The sequence below is a fragment of the Strigops habroptila genome, chromosome Z, assembly GCF_004027225.2.
Source record: "Strigops habroptila isolate Jane chromosome Z, bStrHab1.2.pri, whole genome shotgun sequence".
NCBI lineage: Eukaryota > Metazoa > Chordata > Aves > Psittaciformes > Psittacidae > Strigops > Strigops habroptila.
This window is the reverse complement of record NC_044302.2, coordinates 90,374,854-90,394,006: the sequence shown is the minus strand read 5'-3', so window position 1 is coordinate 90,394,006 and position 19,153 is coordinate 90,374,854. Positions and strand designations below refer to the sequence as shown.

The 19,153-nt window shown below is 44.9% G+C and overlaps 1 protein-coding gene and 1 long non-coding RNA gene across 3 annotated transcripts in view; both read right to left on the bottom strand.

Moving 5' to 3' along the window:
• The window catches only part of PDZD2 (PDZ domain containing 2), a 141,385-nt gene that overhangs the window by 103,689 nt on the left and 18,543 nt on the right, over positions 1-19,153 (bottom strand). The gene's annotated exons all lie outside the window — the stretch shown is intronic.
• LOC115600810 lies at positions 12,630-15,741 on the bottom strand. Its single transcript, XR_004389862.1, has 2 exons — positions 15,617-15,741; positions 12,630-13,562 (listed from the first exon to the last, which is right to left on the bottom strand). It is a non-coding gene; the product is annotated as an uncharacterized LOC115600810 (long non-coding RNA).

The following is a 19,153-nucleotide window of genomic DNA, read 5'->3' as shown; positions in this document are numbered from 1 at the left end:
CCAAATCAAGTCAGCCCTATTTAAGGTCCAAGCAGCCTTTGCTCATTTTTGCCCTCTCCACCAGCGAGGACACCGACTGGCCCATCCTTCTGCTCTTTTTCCATTCCCATCTTCCCTCAAAGTATAAAACACCTTTCATCATTTTTCCTTCTATGCACTAGCCCACCCAAAGTCCTCCTTTCTGCTCATTTCTTAGACAATGCCCAGAGGTTATAAATCTACAGTCTCTCAAAGACTACATTTTCACAAACAACCACATCCCAGTCATTTCCTCTCCGGAGTTCTCCGACGCATCCTGTTTATTCTGTATCTATCTTGTTTGGATTGCAAACTCTTCAGAATAAGGACTTTCCACATTTTGTGTCCTATACTGCTGAAAACACGTCTGATGCTACCCAAGTCATAGTTTTTAAGGCCAGAAGAGACCACTGCAATTATATAGTTGGACCTTTTGCCTACCACAAAACAAACTTCATCAAGTGACTTCTGCATTAATCTGATAATCTTCATGGAGGATTGCTGCTAACGGATTAAGATAACCACACCTTCTTTTATTTTGCATCTTCCCCAATTCAGCTGCATATTTAGTGTTTCTCTCCTTCATATTCAAATTCTTCCAATATTTTCATCAATTAACCCACGTTCAAATTTTAGGAGACATTCTAAAATACACACATACCTTGTTTCTATGATGCCTGCACTAAAAGAGTTGTTAATTACTTTTTACACTTTGCATTTGCCCAGTTTATATTTAATGTGCTTGTGCCGAGATAAGATTTAAGAAATAGAACTATAATACAAAACATAGACTTACAATCCCGCTTTTAAGAAAGTACATCTGCAATAGATTAAAGAACTGAAATGATCTGAGAACAAAGTAAAGGGAGAGAATGATCCATTGGCATTGTTGGCATGCAAGGTATTTTTGTCTTAAAAATGTTTATACAAAAAAAATCTTTCATACACTTTGAATACCTGTATTAGCTTTAATGTACAACATGCTCTAAAATGATCATCATCTGAAGAAAAAAGAAAAGGTTGGATTCCTTTAAGCCAAGTATTAAAAGCATTCTTAAAGCAGACACAAGAATTTTCACAAAAAATCTGTTCTTCATCTGACCAAAAAAAAAGTACTGGCTTCAGCTAAGAGTCAATCAATCAATACCCAAAGAATAATAATGAAAAAAAAAACCCAGTTATAAATATATTTCTAACTATGATCATCTGGCAATGGAGCACCAATGACCTAACTTCACGAGCATCTGTCAGCTGGTGACAGCCACGGTGCTGTCAGGAGAAGAAAACAAGTGACTGCTCATTTACTGAGAGGCAATCAGGAAGACTAGAGACAACCCACCACAGATCACACATCAAGTGACAATCTGGAGGGGAGGGAAAAACAAACAAACGTACAAGGAAACCTCAGAGCCAGCCTTGCCCTACATGCTGCGCCCAGAGCTCTCAGATACTGCAAGGTACCTTAAGGCTGCAAGTATGAGGTGCAAAGATTTTACTCCATCACCACTAGGTGGTTATCCACCAAATTCATATTTCATTATTTCTTGTAAAAAAATTTGTATTATCCCACCCATTATTGAAGTTTCTATGAACATGGCATTGCACAAGGCATTATACAAGAACTACAAAAGCGCTTCCCCAATTTTCTTTTAATTGCCATGACAACTCTGTTTATTTGGATTTAAACATCATCCTGGGATGTTTGTAACGCAAACAGTGCAGCATAATGAGGCAGAATAGGAAAGAGAGAGCCAGTGAGACACTCGTCTGCCTAACTCTTGTTGGGCAAAAACCCACAATCACCAGCTGTAATGAAAAACATAAGAGATTAAGAATCAAACCAAAACAAACATTCCTTTCCATTTGCATTTTTTAATTTGCATTTTTTAACAGCGGTGGCAATCCTCTTGCAGCTCCAGTGGCTCAGAAACCAGACAGAGCTCTACCTACCCACCCAGCTGCACCTCCATATCCCCACCTTGCCTTCGGAACCAAGATATTAATTCCCACCATCACCCAATCTGCACGTGGGCTTCCAGGGTTTGCCAAAGGCATGCTGATTAACCAAAGATTTACTGCACTTACTGTCACAATTGTGCCCATAAATATCAATTATTAAATGGCTTCACAGGACACTGGTGGTACTTGTAGCGTATTTAAAACCCCTGCTTTCCCCTAACCTGCAAGGTTAGGCTGAAACAATATAAGCAATGCTTAGGCCACCATGAAAAAAACTCTGCAGCAACATACAACTGCTACTACCTGAACTGATTGAGCTCAGGATGCTGTATTTTTATGTTGTATGCCGCAGCAGCACCACCCTGCAATTTCACAAGATGTCGACAAGTATGTGCAAACTCCAGCAAGCACAAGTTAAGGTGCACAAAGGCTCAGTGTCATCCCATGCCACTGGAGTTTGCTGGATCTTGAGTGAGTGGACAAGCACGCTCATTGCATCCCATCGCACCTCCGCTGCCTCACCACCCAGCTTCCCAGACTGATTGATGCTAATCTGCATCACCCTTTTCCCAAACCCAATGCAGATGCAAGTGCAGGATCTCAATGCCAGGAGGGGAGGCAGAACTACCAACTTCCACCAGATTTAAGACTCAACAATGCAGAAAAACAAAAACAAAACAAAACAAAAAAACCCCCTACAAACACAAAAGGAAAAAAAGAAGGAAGAAAAGAAAAGAAGTAGCCTAATTTGCCGTGGATAAGATGAAGAACTGAGCAATTGTTTTCAGACACAATAGGCAATTGTTGAAAGAAATCATGAGACGAAGATCCTGCAGCCCATTTCGAGACTATCCAGCAGCTTGGAAAATGGTCTGTCACTTCATCCATCAGGAATTTCTACCACCCAACTGGCAATAACATGACCCAGCTGGCAGCAAGCAGGACTGACGCCTCCATTTTCTGGGAATTGCACAGTTTCAGCTCCCTAAACAGGAACCAGTTCACCTGCACTTTTTCCAAATTGCCATTACAAGGAGACCACTTTCAGTTACCACTCTGCAGGCAAAGAGAGTTTTGCTGTGTTTCGTTTTCACCAGAGTGGCACAGAGAATTGGTGGAGCAAGTATGAGCTAATTAGCTAATTTCCTCAGACACAGTGATTCCTCCTGCACCAGCGGGTGGCTACTACCCTAGCTTCAACTTCTCCAAGTTTCTGATGCAGGACAATTGTCTCACCCACACTAGTGATTTTTACTGCGTTGAAAGAGCTGAAGAACTGTTTTGAAAGCACCACCAATCACACACACTGGGTGGGGAATATGGCAGAGGTATGGCGGGGTCCAGTCTGCAGTGAGCATGCACTAGTACAGCCTCTGTATTGGGATAAAGACATGCAGAGATAAGATACCTCCATATGAATCCCAGAGATGCTATAAGAAGAAAGGAAAGAGTTTTTTCAAGGGACACTCCCACCTTAAGTGCAGCTGAAAGGACTCTCTGGATAGTCTCCAAATAAGCCAATAAACATGGGAAGCCCCAAACCTGCAATTACAGCTGCCCACGGGGACAAGAGAGACACCATTACTCTAGGTAGATCAGGCACTAGAAAAGAGCTAGAGCACAGCCCCACAGTGTACCCAGGGGCATGAAATCCATCATCACAACTGCTATGTCTTGCTTGCTTAACTACCCACACAGAACCAGTTTTGTTAGGACTTCGCGGAGAGACGAGTCATACAGGCCAAAGGCAAATGTCTAAAAACAGCAGCAGGGTGGGGATTATTTTTTTATTATTATTTTGGAACTGAAGTGCTACTGTAGCCTTTTTGACACAGAAAAAAAGTTCTCCTCAGAAAACAACATGCTTAGAAGGGTCTGCACAACTAACATAACATCTATAGGTGCATAAAAAATACCATTAGCTTCCAAAGTGACTCTTTTGCAACTGGTCAGGCTTGGACTTATCAATAAATCACAGACCTTTCTAAGAAAGAAACCATCCCTAGCTGCATCTAGGGTGAAACAAATGCATGAAGTTAGACCTGCAAGGAAAGCCACTTCAACAAATCACCCCCAAAATACACAGTATATTTCATCTTAGTATCACCTCTGCAGAGCACAGTTAGTTAATCTCACATTTAACCCTCTGTGCCAACTTTTGTGTAGTTTCCGTTGCCGCGCTGGAACCTGCACATAATGTGATCTGGCTCCATGCTCACAGTGCTCCCGGGATCAATTACCATTTTATACATCAGTGTTTCATTACTGAGCCATGAATGTCCTCTGGCCAATCATACCCTCACAGCTCTGCACTTCAAGAGCCTAATCTTTGAAAATTAGGTATTTGGCAAGTTTTACTGTAAGAAAGGAAAACTGCTGGGCTCATACTGTTTTGAATACATCCAGCTTCCATTCACAAGTACTGCCATTGCAGTGGCCACTAGAAGTTTCCAGTGATGTGATTACAAAGAAAGAGCAATGGTAATTGCACAGTAGAAATGCACTCTGATCTGCCACTTCTTTTAGAAAATCATGAGCTCTCTTCCTCATTACATTCGCTGCAATGTATCTTCAAAAAAGTCTTATAGAGATTAATACTCAATTGCCGTAAGTTAGCTTAGCTTTATTTATTCTAGGAGACGATCTGGCCCAGAAGTCCAAATAAGCCATTGCTCCATCATCCTTATTAAGGGAAAATCCTATATGGGAGCTAAGACAGGACTTTGGCCCTGTTTCTCACCCATAAATTCAGCAATGGAGATTTGGTATGCTTTGTATCAACAAGCCATGCCTAAGTGTGCACTTTAAATGAGGCTAAGATACAAGACAGCAAACATTATAAATCTTAGCAAGATAAGACAAATCTGATGCTCCCACTGCTCATCTTTGACGCCTCTTCCCTATGCACCTCTTCCCTATGGACCGTTAACTTCGCACCAGATCAGGCTAACTAACGACTAAAGGGAAGCTGCTTTGCAGCGCTGTAAATATGTGAAGTATTTGATTCTTGAACACCGGCACTGTAGCAGAGACACTGGGGAACAGAGGCACCAGGAAAGGGAACTGTGTCATGAGGAGGAACACCTCAGGGAGAAAGCACGTGTGCTCCCAAAAACCACTGTGATTTCAGTCATCTGTTTTGAAACTGCAAGTGTTGTAAAGTGACAACACGCGAGCCACAACCACATGTTAAGAGAGTTTGTTTTAAATCACAGGGTGAAAATAAGAATCTATTCTAACTCCGTTTAACATTCCCAGGCTGCTATGCAACTCTGCAGCCCACGCAACACCACAGCTGTGGCAGCGAGGTCTTGAAAATCGGATCCAATGGACAGGAGAAAGCACCAGAACCAAATATGAGGATAGTGCCAGAGGTCTCGGACAGAGTGGTGCAATCATTCCCACCCGGCCTTTCCTCTTCCCATTGCCATTTACGCCCCAGCTGCAGCCAGGTGGCAGGACAAAAACTGGCTCCGTGCCTCTAAAGGATTTTTTGCACAAGATTCACGGTTCAGCAGATTGAAGGCTGTGGCTCAAAGCCTCTTACGCTGGCCACCCAACCTACAAATGTTCCCTTAAATAACCCTTGTTGAGAACTGAGACTTTCCCCACCTTTCCACAAAGTAGTTGGACTTCAAGCAGAAAATTCTTTTAACTAAGTGATAAAAACCATCTACCATGCAACTTAAATGGATCAGCCTCTAAGGATCCATGAGCCATTAAAAAAATAAAGAAAACCACACACTGAAAAACTGACGCACAAATGACTAAATAGCAATGACCCAATAATATGGCTTTTCCATGACTCTCACACAAGGACAAAACTCTAAATTGTCTCTTCAAATACACAGAGACAGAGCAAACTGGCACATGTATTTTTGTGGCTGGACAGTAAATGCTGTTCATTTTCAAACCAGCACAGTCTGGATTCTCAATGCCTCAGCTGAACACCTCACAGATGCCTCTGAGTTTCTAATGGCCCATCGAGTCATCAGGAATGGCTTGTTTGCTCATTTTACCAGTTAAAATTCTCCAGACGAGCTTTAAAGCTACTGAACAAAAGGAAACATAGCAGTTTCCTTTTATGGATTTGTAGTGCTGCATCTGCCTCAAACGCTGATTTTAAGCGATCATCATGCAAGTATGGCCTTCTCTCTCTTATACACGTGTTCATGGAATGTATAAAGCTGATGCCCTACGTCTGTCACGTCCTCCATTAATAATTCAGATTACTGGCCATTTTAGGCATATGCAATGTATGCTTCAAAATTTAGCCATTTTTGTTTTTTAATGACCCACTTGGTGTAAAGGGCTGCGCTGCTTGCCCAAAGCTCTGGGAGACCATGGTACTCCTCTGCCAGCTGGAAATGGGCTTGGCTAAGGCCCACGGAGATGATCTATTCTGATCTTTTGGCATTAGCCATTGAGGAAGACACAGATGAAGGTTTTCAAGACCATTTCTGCCAGATAACACACTTGGATAAGCAAGTGAGACAGTGACAATACTATTTCAGTAATGCCTTCAATGCTTACAGCTGACAGAATTGATAATTTTAAGCTCCGGTCATTCCTACAGCTAATAAGAGTATAAATTAGAAATGCCATCCTCACTTTACAGTCAAATCAGTGGTTTCATGTATTTATAATTTTGCTGTAATTTTTTTTTTAGATGAACAAAAACCTTCTCCAGGAACTGTTAAGTATTGATAATAACAGACCTGAATACAAAGCGTTTTTCACCCTCCAAGAGGAAATACTTAACATCACAGCTCTGACACATATATCCTTGTTGCCAACACCCTGCATGGTGCTCACCTACGTGTGGATCACCCACCGGCCCAGCTCCATGATCCATCCTGTTTACTATTTAGGACAGACATTAGAGCCAAACCAAGCTCCACCTCCTGAAAGCCAGAAGAAGAGCAGCTTGTGCAGATGTTGAAATTCTGGTGAGAAAGACAAACTATAAACAGATTTCCTAAAAGATCTGCCTTGGGACAGTCTTATCTAGCAATTCCGCTAATTCCCTTGATAGGGAAAGTAAGGGAGCGCGAATGAAATCTGCAGACAAGAGATAGCTGGGAAAGTCTGTCAACTCAGGGGATGGACAAAAGTTTATTCAGAACATTTGAGGACTAAAACAACTGACAGGAGGTACAGTTGTAATAAAGCCAAGTGCAGTCATGCACTTTGGGATTAAAGAAATATGTTCTGCAGCATGGGAGCTCCACAGTTGGAAGTGATATAGAAAGGGAAAGACTTTGGTGGTTTAGTGGCTCATGGTAAGAGTGTAAAAAAGCCAGATGTTGCCCGAGGTCTCAGTGAGGAACAGGAAAATATACAATCACCAGTAAGGTCTCAGCTGGAACAATGTGCAATTTCAGGTTACTGAGTTCAAGAAAGGTTAAGTGAAACTGGAATAGTGCAAGAAAAGTTCAGCAGGATGACCTCTCTCATGAGACAGAAACACGTTGGCTTTGCAACTGGAGCAAAACGAAGGTCCTGTTTGGAGGGGAGAAGGAAAGATAAACCAGTATGCACCAGCCATAAAGAGGTTTAGGCTGGAACTTGAAAGGAGGCTTATATCCACCAGAATAATATTGCTCAAGCAAAGCTTGCCAAAAAAGAACATTAGGCAGGAGACTGATTGTTCAGTGCATGAAAATCTACAGCATGATTGCCTGAGATAGCCCGAACCAAGGCCAGCTACACAGGAGGTCCAAAGCCAGACCTGATCACACACCTCCTCATCACAGACTGCCCAATGAGCCCAATAACCAAGGTGCAGGAGCTGCTCTGTTACCCTAAAACCTCCAAGATCATCCCTCACCTGCCTCCAGGTCTTCCGCTGTCACCAGAGGGACACAGTGTTTAAGCACATGGAGAGCCCAGACATATGCTATCAACACACAGTAAAAGCTACTCTGGATGCACACAGGCTTCCCAAATCACTGCACAGTGAAAAGGGGTGATTTTGCCCCAGAAAACCTGAAGTCATGCCCAAATAATGCTCAAAAAAGATGATGAAAGGAGACTGGTGAAGAGCACAGCACTTCACTCAAAATGACTGGGGGGAGGAAAGAAACACTCCTGAAGGAAAGTATGATGCTTAAGAGGGAAGAGACGAGATAGTTACGGCTGAAGGCTTTAAAAACCATCACTGCGATAGTAAGCAATTTGCTATCATGGCTGAGTTCCCCCACTATTCCCCAACATTACCCAATAAAATTAACAGTGCAGGCAGGTTCAAACAAGGGCAGTTTACAATCTTGCTACTCCAAATTAATCTCTGTTTCAAAGGAAAAACATGAAATTAAGAAGGGGATGGGGGGGTGAGAAGGAAAACATAGAGGCTAATTAATGTCAATCACTATAAAAACCCATGACTGATGCTTTTGACACGACCCTTCACGACGGTGTTCTGCAGACAGCCAAACGAGCGTGAGATGAGTGCAGGAGTGCCACATCAGTAGTGGGATTAGGTAGAGGGTGCCTGGAAATCACACCACACAAAATCATCTTGCTCTGACATTTATATATAAATACCTGTCCCAAATGTTGTTGTAGAGACCTATGGATGTTTATGGCTATGATACCATCTCAACAGCAAAGGCTTAAAATGCCTTTGTTGCAGGATAAATAGAAACTAGACTGCAAATGACTTCCATGCACAACTGCTTACTAACACAGTGTATGTGCAAGGAAGGAGACGTACCCCTGTGAGCTTTTTTTCTGTAAATCCACCATCCTGCTGCCAACTTGGATTTAGAAAAGCCACAAACAGCACAACTAGCTCATTCCAGGTTCTGCCCATAATTATTTTGCTCACAGAGGGGCTTCATGTGTAAATTATTTTTGCAGTTGCTGTACTCCACTCAAGCTTCAAGCCTTACAACATATTGTACAGTACTTTTAGGTCATCAGGTGAGACTTACACTCTCTAGCCATGAGAAGAAAAGGAATCATTATTCAAAAGTTTCTAGAAAAAAAAAATTAGCAGTCTCACACTATTCCTTGACCACAGCCTGTTGCTTTCACTTTGCTGCAACTTCCAGATTAGTACACCAAACATCCCTTTCATTATATAAAGTTGTCATTGCAACACCAAAGACAATTATTTCTTACTCTTAACTACGCATTGGCAGGAGGCTTTGCTAACCAATGGGACCACATATTGGAAACTGCACTTACATGTTTTGAGATCTGAATTATAAGCAGTACTATGAAGTGTCCTTAAAACTACCAGCATATGTCCCCACATCCCCCAAGCGCTCTCTTGCAATTCACCTGCAACACAAACAACTGCCTTTGGCAGACTCTGTGTTTGTTTATAAAGGGCAGCTGAGTTGATGGAAGACAACATAAAATGTATTTTCCCCTGTTCCTCAAGGAGCACGCTGGCTGCTCAAGCCAGCTGCTGCTCTTTGCAGGCAGCTGGACTCTCTTAAATTTTAGTTTTAATGGCAAAACTAACTTCTCAGCCATGAACCAGATTCCAGTTCAGCTTTATGCATTCCCAACAGCTGTTTCCGGAACGCTGCCCAAGCACCGTGGCTGAGTGGCGGCTTCTTTAGAAGTTTCTTCCCTGGAGGGTAACTTCAGAAGCTATCTTGGCTGGTCTAAACTTCTGCTTTAGAAGCTGCACTGGAAGGTGCTTCATGGTGTTTAAGTGAAAGCAACACTTTAAAAGGATTGAAGCAGCTGGACATGAGAAGACAGGAGACACTGTTTGCCATTATCCAAAGCTTAAAATGGACCCTACAGCTACATTCTAGGAGAGAATAGCCACACTCCTGCAGATTGGTGTAAATGACAAACAATTTCACTGAAGTCCAGCTGGAGAGACCGCCCCAAAGAAAGGTCTTTTGAAGCCCTGTAGCTTCTGAGCTCCATTGAAAGAGGCCAACAACACCTCCAGCAGCTGGAAGATGCTGCTGCATGGACACGCGTGCTTTCTCTACAAGATGCAACCTACCTACCTCAGTTCACTTCCCCTTCCCGCAGGCACTTAAGAGTTTTTTTCCTTTCCTGCCTCTCACAGATGCCTCTCAACTTCTTAGAGAAGCATCCTATCCGCAGCCCTTTCTCACCCCTTCCTCCCTACTCCCCTATTCAGATGCCAGCGAGGGGAATGCAACAGGGTAGCACAGTTTTAAGTCTTCAAGATCTCTTGCATCACTGTTGGGTCTTGTTAGGCACGTGGTGCCTGGTGGTTCCTACCAAAAACTTTTCACTTTTTTCACCTCTATTTCAAGAACAATCTGAAAAAGCTGAGGTGGCTTTAAGCAGAAAGCATTCCTACATCCTTTGCAGCCTTCTTCCCAAGAGATCTACAAGAAATAACTTCCCTTTGCTAAAGAAAGCAACTTTCCCCAATTTCATATCAGTTGGCTCATCATCAACCAAGCAAGAGAGTATTTACACCGGAGATGCCACTCAGTCAGCAAACAAATCCGTTCTGTACTCAAACCCAAAAAGGCATCAGTATCAGCTCTGCAAACCACACTTATTCCTAGGTCACTGGTCAAGACCCACAGCATCAAGAAGTCACTTTCAATAAATATTTTCACATTAAAGAATCTGGGAAAGAGCCAGAAACTTCAGACAGACAGAGGAGTATCTAGTACAAACCAAGCAGTCCCCTATGGTTATCCTGTCTCTGGAAGCTGGCCTCTTAGCAAGTCATTTACATCTCATGCTCATTCATATTTTAAACAGCTTTTTTAAAAGCTGTTTCCTACATATGTTTTTAAGGATCTCCATAACTTTCTTCTTTCGCTGCTGCGCCCTTCTCTCCTCTGCTCCTTCAGCTTTGACCTAGAAGAGTGCAAGAGCTGAAACTGGATCAGCCCACATCGCAAAACATCCCGTCCCCAAGAAAGGAAGGGCAGTGTTCAAAGACATAGGACAGAGATCTTTTGCCTGGTATCGTTACTCCCTCATCATCATCTGTGAACAACCAGTACAGAAGTTTGACCCCACAAGGCATTCTTGACCATCCTGGATTACAGACAAGAACTTGAAAATGCGTTTCCTTCCTGTTCCTGGGGTGAGATTCCTGCTCCTCTCTACAACTCCTGTGTCAGCAACATCAACGGTGCCCTGCTGCTCTCCCAGCACACCAGCAGCTGCAGGGATTTACAGATACATTCCCTGTCTATTTTGTACAGTAGTATTTGGAAGCTGCACCACAGTTTCTTGAGACAAAAGGTCAAATTCTGCAAGTTACTGCTAATCTTCAGCTCCACCAGAATTCATCTGGAGCCAAGAGGTTCTCCATGTTATAGGAATTGTTTGAGATGCAAACGGGACAAACCAAGTGAGCTATGCCAATGTGAACCTAAATCTCCAGAAAGCAACGCTGGCAGCTGTGCATACAGCTTTCCTTTTTCAGTGTTCAACTTATGTTTCATATTTACATTAGATTTACATAAAATTAGATTTAGGCCACCACCCATTGTCAGGAGGCGAGTTGTATATAAACTAGCAAACCATGACATGTGTATGACATGCCCCAAAACCAGCATACCTCATTCCAGCAAAGGGCTAAGCACACATAGCAATGCTATAGCCCATGCAGATCTAGGAGCAGCAGAGCCAACTTCTCCTAATGCTCTAGGGATCTGCTTGACCTGAGCTGGCCCTGCACTAAGGCTACCCATAGTGCTACAACTGCCTTCCCACAACCAGGAAGCCTGGAGATGGACCTCTGGGACACCAGATGGACTGATGCTGGGTCCTGAAGACAAAGCATTTCTATGCACCCCAGTTCTCAACAGCTCTGGGAAATGGACTACGGCCTGTGCCAGCTTTTGGCTCAAGTGACAAATGGCTTCAATCACTGATCACTATCAACATTCATGGAGCACTCTGCAGAAATGGTAACATTTCCCCTGAATCCTGGGTTAAGCTCTCACTCATTTACTACATTTTGGCATACAATAATGGAATTCCACTGTATTCCTGTGTATTTTATTTAAATGTATTATTATTCCTCATTAGCAGTCTCAGGCTGTTACAAATTTTTAGTGTAGCAAAACACTGAGCGCATTTACTCCAGAAGTGACAGCATTCATATAATGAGCAAAAGAGGTAGAGCAGAGGTACCACAACCTGCCCACAGGCTGTGAACATCCTCACAGACTTCACTGCAAACCAAACCTCTCCACTACAGTGACAGCTACCACAGGGCAAAGTCTGGTGAAAGAGGAAGAACAGAGAAGAAGAAAAGCGACAAGACTTTGAAGAAACGTGTCTCAGCCTAGAGTGAATGAAGGTGCGTGTGTGCATGACTGTGTGTGTGAAGTCAGGGCATATTCAGACTTCACTACAGCCCTTGCAGCCAGAATTTTCACGAGGCTGGCTGTAGGCAGCTCCCCAGTTAAACCCTGTGAAGCACTCTTTAAGGGCTGCTGCGTTTCTGCTGTCCTTCGCAAACACACAGTACTCACAAAAGTGTCCATTTCTACCCACACATGTCAAACAGGCTACCACCTCATGTTCTCTGCAATCACAGCTCTACGAGGATGGTGGACTGTACCTTAAATTAACTTCCAAAAAAAGCCAGAGAACACAACTTGACTGTTGTATCCCAGGGCTAGAAGGAAGGATGGGGAAAAAAAAAAAAAACAACACCGAAACCAGCCAACAGCTCTTCACGCCAAATGAGCAATTTTATTAAGGAAATAACATCTGAACAAGACATGCCGCACACACACATTCTGCAGCTGGAATCTCTTGTAGCTGATGCACCTCTTGGCGATATGCAAGTCAGAAAATAATTCAGCTCAGCCTTGGAGGGCTAGTGGTGGTGGCGGCTCTGTGGCCATAGCAAGCACGAAGCATGGTCAAAAGCCAAGTGGAGACTTCAGATGGTATATAGTAAATCTGCCAAGAAGTATCTTTTTTTCCCTGCTGCAATGGACTCTAGGGACATAACATGCTTTCAGAGACTCACCAATGTTCAGCCTCAAGGGAGGGGTTGTGGTTGACCAGAGAGAAGCCCTGGAGCACCATAGCCCACCAGAAGCTGTCTTCTTCCCAGAGCTCTCCAGCTGCCAGGCTGCCTGTGTCAAGAAGAATATCTTTGCATGCCAACCAGGGACACTCTGCAGTAGGGCACAAAACCACCCAGTGTCCACAGGGAAGGCTGAGAGTGCCACACAAATTAAAAAAAAATAGGTAGCACCCACACCACACCACGCAATCTTTGTCAGTTCTTACCCTAAGCCCACATGATTCATTATACTTTAAACAACAACAGTGAAGCATTAAATGGCACTGACATACGTAGGCTTGTTTGGCATTTGCTGGAATAAACAGGACATGTATAAAAAACAAAAGATCTTTGCAATTGCACATACCTGCCAGCTTCAGTTATACCTTATTGCTCTGTTCCCCGCCAACAGCATCTCAAGGACCGATGATCAATGCCAGAGCAGTCTGCCACCTTCTCCTTTCACTTTGTGGTATGGTGGGTAGGTACAGAAGCCTGGCTGTCATGGGTAGGACAGGTACCCTGGTTCCACAGTCTGCTTAAGGCTCTTCTCCTCCTGTCCTCTGCACTTGAAGAAAGTTGCTCTGCACTAAAGACAGTGCATACAGAAGATCCTCCACAAAGGAAGGATCCTCTTCTCTGTGGATCTGTGCTTGCAGAATAGGATTACCTCTGCTCACAATCATAATCTATGCATAGTTTCTAAATCACAGCAAGATCTTTCCATTCTGCTACAGGTTTTCTATTTCAAATGGATTAAGAATTTGCAGGCAACACGCTTTCCTGACCATGCAGAAAAATCATGACATATAGGATATATCATTAAGACATTTCCACCAAAAGATCACACACAGAGATATATCAGGCGAGATGACTAACCTTTCCAGCATATCTATGTGAGGAATAAAAATACTAAATTATGAATTTCTAAATACCATGATAATATTTAGTCACTACATCGAAAATCTTTCCAAAACCTAACAAAAAGTAACCTAAGAGACACACTCTCTTCCCATTACGTGAGGACATAATTCCCACCCCAGTCAGAAAATGGAGGTAAGCCTGGTCTCAAGATCACTGTTCAAGTCCAAGAAGCAGCCTTCACCACCTTTCACCAATACCACCAGGAGGCTTCCCATCTTTCCATACCCCCTTCATGAAGGGGGATCCTCTTTTTGAGCCAGGAGATGGAGCCAAAGAGACACTCCCTACCGTGAAGAAAGGGTGAGATGTGGGGGTAAAGAACCTCAGTTTCTACTGTCGAGGATGCTACTATCAGTCTCTTACTATCAGTCAGTATGAAATGGCAATCCACAATAACACATTTGGATGCAAGAGACAGCTGCATAACTCACAAAATAGCTCAAGGAAAGTTAAGACACCACCCACCTGAGCCAGCAAACACCAGTTACTCTTATTCAAAAATTTGAGAATATTTTGGAATTAAAAACTTAGGACACACACGTTTCTAACAAACACGCTGACCTGAGGTGTCAGGCATCAAAAGTGCTGTCAGGAGAGAGATGAATTAACCTCTCTCATCAGAACCGCTGCTGTTCCAGACATCAATGCACGGTATTTCTGAATAGCACAGGGACCAGCTCAGATTGTGGATGAATTCATAAAATCTAGAGTTTTGCAAGCTGAATGGCACACACAGAGAGCACACTGTTGTGCAACACAATACTTAAGAGGCTTCCCATCTGCACTCCATTTCAAAGCATATTTTACTTGTTAGCTTCATTTAGAAGGTCCCCCCAGTTCCGCTGCAAGAGAGCACTCTGCCAAAACACAGGGCTGAGCAGAAGCATTGAATTTGTATCAACATAAAGTAAATATGAAGTAAGAATGAAGTACGCCTATGCCCTACATGTACTAAACACCAACAGACTTTGGCTTGCCTGAGGATTAAGAGATATTTAGAGAACATGATGGCTGTGGCACTTGAACGCCACCAAAAGCTCTCCTAACTGAAAGCCAGGAATCAGGATAGATTTAGGAAGTGATAATTCAGCTCTATTTTTTGCATCCAGTTGGAAGACAATATATTTTCTTTATTGAAAGCCTTCAGTGCTAAAGCTTGCCAACCAAAGCTCCTCTGCAAGGCTTTCAGCAGTGCTTTCATTTTAAAAATCTGGTATTCGTGTGTCCTACAGGAAAGCATTTTGTGACTTGAGTTGTAAAGATTTTCGCCAAACGATCTGTTTAGTGGGTTTGGACCGAGTCCTGTCCCCACGGGAAAGCGGACCCTGATGCCAGACCGTAACTAAAGTTCCCGCCGGCCCCAAGTCCGGAGCCCCCAGCCCATGTCCAGGCGTGCCCCACACCCCTCGCCCCCGACCAGCCCCAAACCCGGCGACCGCCCAGCACCAGCGGGGCCACAGCGAGTCCCGCCGGGTCACCCCCACCACCCGCCGCCCCGCCAGTGCCCCCGGCACCCGCAGCGCGGTCCCCCCGGGGCCGCCGCGCCCCTGCCCCGCTCCGGCCACCGACATAACTTGCGGCTCCGGCCGCTGTGTGCCCCCTCCCCGCACACCTCTCCGCGTCCCTCCGCTGGGCTTGCAGCAGCCTCCCCGCAGCAGCGGGCGGCCGCGGCTAATCCGCGCCGGCCGCCCCCCGCAGACCGCTCATCCGCTTAATCACCTGCCGGCACCGAGCCGCGGAGCCGCTGCGCGCCGGCGGTGGCGAAGCCTGAGACGACTGGTGCTGGTGCCGCTGCTGCCGGTACTGCTGGTGCCGCCGCTGCTGGTGCTGCCAGTGCTGGTGCTGCTGCCGCTGCGGGCGGGGAGGCACCTTCGCCGGCGCCGCCGCCTCCCGGGCGCGGGGCGCGGCTGCAGGCGGTTACGCGCGGTCCCCGCCCCGCCCCGCCGCGCACCGGGCTCCGCGCCGCGCAGGTGGGAACGGGGACCGCGGGGCGCGCACGCGCACGGATACCCCCGGGGCGCGCACGGTCCCACTGCGGACATCACCGGCGTGCCGTGCCTTATGCCCCCCTACCCAGCCACTGCACAGAGCCAGACCCGGCCCTACGGCTTTGACCTCCGGTCCAGTGCGCGCCCCCTCCCCACCCAAGAGTGAGAGGGGGTGACCAGCGCATCCCTGCTCCGCCTTAGGTGACCTTAGCTGGGACCTGCTTAGGACACGGTGTTTTCCCCTCCCATACGCTTGCTACATCCAAACCGGGCTCCTGTTGAAAGCCTTCCTGCACACTTAACTCTCTCCACTGAGGGCATCCAAACTAAAATCCCCACTGGTGCCTTCGCTCAGGGGTTCTTTTCTAACCTGGAGCGGGGCCTGACGTGCCAAAGCCAAGTGTCTTTATCACCGGCTGTCATTTAACATCTCATGGCCATTTTTCAGGTGTGTGGCAGACAGTTCCCGGCAGGCCTAACAGCACTCTGCTAATATCCAATATTGCTTTTTGGTTTGGGTTTTGTGTTGGGTTTTTTTTTTTTTATTTCTACAGTCTAAATTACACAACTGTGGTCACAGTTTTGATGACTGACATTTTGGCCATACACTGGGAACAAACTCACTGCTATAACTAAAAAAAAAAAAAAGACCAAAGCCATAGAAATAATAAAAAGAATTATTATATTTGCCCAAGGGGTGAGCAGATCAGGCTGTAGTCAAGATGGACAAGGATGAAATTCTTCACTGAGTTCTGTGCTGTGTTCAAACAGTCTTTGAACAGCTCAGTTTTGCTCACAGGAGTCCAGGCTCTCAGGTACAGTACTGCCCACACAGAAAGCACCGTCCCTCCTGTTTTTCAGGATTTTCAGCATGATGTTCAGCCTTCCAGGAGTTTAGAGGGGAACAGGAGAGTCTCTGAGCTTTGTTCCTTGGAGCAAAATGCAGAGCCTGGTGTCAGTGCCTCAGCTCCCAGGGAGCACAGGTAGTTAATTAGGTGCCAAAACTGAAGGCACCAATAGTTAGCATACGTAGAGCTAGCGCAAAGGGAAGCTTTCAATCCTTGGGATGTGCCTCTTTCTGGGGCTCAACGCTGCTAACCAGGAAATGCCTCCCTTCCAACTGTGATTCATGGCCTGACATCTCCCAAGGAAAGAAAGCAAAAAAAGACAAAAAACATCATTATCCCCTTCATTTATAAAGCAGAGATCAGGTTTTGAGCACAGTGAGAGGAGGGTGTGATGGCTGCATCTGTTCTCTGTGCAGCACAGAGGCTGGGGAGTTCATCCAGGACACGGACAGCAAGTTCAGCAGCTCAGGAGGTCAGAAATGCACACCAGCACTATTTTCCTAGGAAAACAAGTAGCCTCCAGACAGCTCCTGCCTAAGCCCTCTACGTCACCTCTTCTTTTAACTGAATTCCTCTGTGCAAAACACAATGCAAAATTCAGGATATTCACGTGGGAGGCAGAGGTTGTCGTGAGTTCCTGCCCTAAAAACTGTTTGTGATGTTCCCATGGCCTGGGTATTATAATAATACAAAAGAGTTTTGGAGCAGGAATCATACCCTAGGATGCCTCCTTTTGTCTCCCTAACTATTTAGGCTACAGTCATAAACAGAAAAGAGACCACAGCGGGTATCCTGCACAGTCTGCTATGACACTGAAAGTCTAGAAAGATCCATGAATTGTTTATCCTATGGGATACAAAATATGACCCAACTTCCTATTCAAATGCAAAGGAAAATGCAATGTCCTGCCCGGTAAAACCTTCTAGGCAGAAGCAGCCAGAGGGTGTGAGGAGGTGCGTTCTCCTCCCCACTGACCTGAGAGAAATGGCATCTGGGGTCCCTGGGGGACAAGGAGACAGAGGAGAAGCTCAGGCTCAGGCAAGACCAAAGTGGCCTGGATGAGAGCACAGGAACAGGATCCTGAGCCTCAGGAAAGCCCAGAACCATTGGGCACTTCCCAGCTCAGTGATGGCTGCTCAGGGCTTCTCTAGCTCTATTTAGGAGCTGTCATCCCACTGAAATTTTGGAGGATTTGTCCCTAAATGTTCTCAGCTCTTATTTTGGAGAATATTGATAGCAATTAGGTACTTTACGCGCACACATGCAGCTGTGCATTTCAAAGTAATCTGTTTTGATACAAGCCAAAACTGGATTTGAGTCATGGTTTTTTACAGATAAAGCATTGATTTATAAACACATAGCTCAAGTGTTTAAGGAAAACTGGCTTAAGAAGAACTACTTAGAACAGATGATCCTCTTCTGCCACACAGAGCTGGGCAACAAATTCCTTTCTGGCTTGAATTTCAGGAGTACAAAATGAAGGATGGAGAATATTAAGGATAGAGAAACTGTGGATTGATGAAACTCTTTCTCACAGCAGTCAAAAGAAGGCTGCAGGAACAGCCATTTTGGCACTTAGCTGATACGGTTGCAATGGCATCCCCATGTCACTGCACAGGGAAAATGCTACATGGTATTTTTGAGACTGCAGTTATTTTTGGTTCTTGTCATCATCTGTGCACAAACAAGTTCTTGATTCCCACTCAGGAAAACAACAACAAACACAAATCACCTTAGAGCCACTCTCATACAAACGAAATGTCACTGAAATCAGTTTCACTAATGCGTTAGTATTAGAAGCTTCATGGAAGCAACTGTGGAGAGTTCATAAGCCGTAGGTCTGGTACCTAAAACTGCACTACATTTAAGTCTTACCTCAAGTGGTACCTTTGGAAGCTGGAAGCACCAGAAACATTTGTTCTTTACAACAGACACAGACATTTACATTCTCCCAACACTGCTGTGTCCTGGGCATCATCTGTCTGACATCCCTGACACACAGCACACACAGATAAAGTCAATTACATGGTACGTGTTCCCAGGACTCCAGACTTTTGTGGGTCTGATGGGCAGCAAAATGACCATAGAGATTTAAATGAAATTCCTTTGAAAACACAATAAGCATGCAGGATTGCATATAAGCCAGAACAACAATAGGATGTTCCATTTTTTCTTGAAAGAAAACAGCAAAATTCAGAACTCAGCCAGAAGCCACAAAAATGACACAAAAGAGGGTTAACACTGCATAGGAGTCCATCGCGCCAAGGCACAGCCAAGGACTGCAAAGGCCACATTCTGCTCCCAGCCATGCCAGTGTAAATACAAAAATCCCTTCCCTGACCTCCACATGTATCTCCCCAGTTTGCTCAGTCGATTCAGTGCATTCTGGCCATCGAGTTCCCTAAGTCTCCACAAACACC